General features: G+C 41.7%; 1 long non-coding RNA gene across 1 annotated transcript; it reads left to right on the top strand.

The window, feature by feature from the left end:
- Positions 1-436: 436 nt before the first annotated feature.
- Positions 437-2,545, top strand: LOC123590686. The gene is made up of 2 exons (XR_006708925.1): positions 437-1,309; positions 2,053-2,545. It is a non-coding gene; the product is annotated as an uncharacterized LOC123590686 (long non-coding RNA).
- The last annotated feature ends 200 nt before the right edge of the window (positions 2,546-2,745 follow it).

The raw sequence follows: 2,745 nt of genomic DNA, 5'->3' as shown, positions 1-2,745 counted from the left end.
TATTAACTCAGCCTGGATATTCGCCAATGTTTGAATAAATGGCCTCAATACTAGCTTCCCTGAGCAAGCATATTCAAAGGCAAAGGTGGCGGAACCATCCTCAAAGCGAAAACTCTTTCTTTTCTGTCTTTAAAAACATTTTGCTTATTTATTTATTTATTTTAAATTTCATTTTGCCAGCTTTACTGTGATATAATTGACATATAACATTGTATAAGTTTAAGGTGGATAAGACAACGATTTGATATATGTATTGTGAAATGATTTCCACAAGAAGTTGGAACATTATTTTTAATGTGTATTTACTTTTGAGAGAGAGAGAGAGGGCACACGATCCAGGGAGAGGCAGAGAGAGAGAGACCGACAGAGGATCTAAGGCAGATAGCAGAGAACCCAATGTGGGACTCAAACTCACGAACCGTAAGCCAAAGGTGGACACTTAACCAACTGAGCCACCCAGGCCCCCCACAGTAGGTTCAGCTAACACATTCATCACCTCACTGGATGGCTCTTTCTGCAGCGTTAGCAAAATTAGTTTGGTTCATGCAGGGCGAATTGGGTCAGGACAGGTCAAAATTGGGACAGAAGTAATTACCAACCTCAGCTATTTCATTTTTGTGAGCTCGTCCCACAACTCTTTAATGAGAAGACTGGTTGGGGTGGTCAGGATAGACAGGTAATATGCCATTTGCTTTATCTGGCTTGGTGGACATACTCAGTTTAGCTGTGCGCTGAAATTATACTGAGAAGCTTTGAAGAAACACTGATGCCTGAGATTATTCCACCTCTTAGGACTCTGATATAGTTGATCGGGGGTGTGATTAGGTTATGGAAAAAAGAATTTAAGCTACTCTTAGGATTCTAATTTTCAGCTAGGGTTGAAAACCACTGGACTGGGATCATTCTAGCGACCATTTTGTTGGCGTAGGGCTACCATATTGGTAAAATAGCCAGACCTCCATTATATATGAAGAGAGAAGGTGAGCTAGTCCCATTGGTGAGGAGTCCATGGCCTTGGGACAGTGGGCATGGTGACTGTGATCGGAAGCTAGGGTTGTTGGTATATTCGAGGCTGTATACTGATTACCCTAAGTGAATCATGCTTGTTATGTTGGCTTATGTGTGGAGAAAAATGAAAGGGCACATTATTAACACTCTTTTCCTCAGGGCAGGTATGATAGTAGTAAAACTGGACAGGAAGAGGATAGAATTAACTTTTAAAACTGAGAATTCATTGTGAAGCAGAGGACTGAAGAGGTGGTCAAATTTAACAAGACGATCCTGAAGCCAATGGAATTCTGTTCCTCAGGTATGTTAGTCTTGCCGAACAAGTAACTTGAAGAGCTGACATGATTTTTCCCCCTCCCCTTCAAGGTATATAATATTATCAAGATAATAAAGTGCATCTCCCCTCAGTTTTCTCTAAATATATCTTAGCATGTTTTTCAATAATCAACAAAGACTAGGATTAAAAATAGAGCATACTGGGCTTGAAACGTACTGGTTCACCCATTAAGCCATTTTTTTTTAAGTTTATTTATTTATTTATTTATTTATTTATTTATTAACGTTTATTTATTCTTGAGACAGAGAGAGACAGAGCATGAACGGGGGAGGGGCAGACAGAGAGGGAGACACAGAATCGGAAGCAGGCTCCAGGCTCTGAGCCATCAGCCCAGAGCCCCACGTGGGGCTCGAACTCACAGACCACGAGATGGTGACCCGGGCTGAAGTCGGACGCTCAACCGACTGAGCCACCCAGGCTCCCCAAAGTTTATTTATTTTTGAAAGAGAGAGAGTGTGTGCACATGCACCTGAGTGGGGGAGGGGCGGAGAGAGAGGGAGAGAGAGAATCTCAAGCAGGCTCTGCACCGTCAGCACAGAGCCTGTCACAGGGCTCAAGCCCACAAACCTGAACCGGAATCAAAGTTTCAGATGCTTAACTGACTGTGCAACCCAGGCACCCCCAATAAGCCATTTTCAATGATCTCGCAGATCATTTCTAATGTTGTTCCCTATGAATAATCTACGTTCCTCTTTCCGTTTTCATAGTCATGGGGTCTAACGGCCTTGAAGCAACACCTCTACCTTGATGCCTATTATGTAGCTCCCCAGCGATTCTGGAAAATATTTGACATGAATGGATATTTTTGGCTATCTTGAGGACCAGAAAAATGTGATGTTTCTATACGTGATTTTCTTCCATTCTCTGCCTAGAGTATGGAGGTAGAGAAACTTCTCTTCACGTTCAGGTTCACAGTTAGAGGTGAGAGTGCCGTGTGTCCTTTCGGTTGCTCAGCCAGCTGTAAGACACGGCGAGAGGTGTAATACTAGAAATAGGGAATGAGTGCTATATGTGGAAATACTGAAGAAGGAGTGGTAACGTCGCTTTGGGTCTATTTACCCAAAAGCCGCTCTATGTTTTCTTCATGTTCTAATTACCTTCTTTGGGTTAGGATGCATGTTCTACTTGTATACTCAATTGTAATTTTATTTATGGACAGAAGTCAAATCTGTGTAAATAATAAAATACGCTGTAGCTGATCTTCATGCTTCCCAGATCTGTTTAGACTGACAAAAATTTCTTAAAATTCCTAAAAGAATCGTGTAGGTGCCTCTGAAACCAATTGTGATGACGACGATAATAATTAATTATAATAACAATAAAAAATATTCAAATCCTCTGAGGAAAAGGCCATCTGTGAAATCAGGGGACCCATTCTGAGAGAGGACGGGAGGGTTAAG

Source organism: Leopardus geoffroyi, chromosome B4, assembly GCF_018350155.1.
Source record: "Leopardus geoffroyi isolate Oge1 chromosome B4, O.geoffroyi_Oge1_pat1.0, whole genome shotgun sequence".
Classification (NCBI taxonomy): domain Eukaryota; kingdom Metazoa; phylum Chordata; class Mammalia; order Carnivora; family Felidae; genus Leopardus; species Leopardus geoffroyi.
This window is presented reverse-complemented; position numbering and strand designations above follow the sequence as displayed.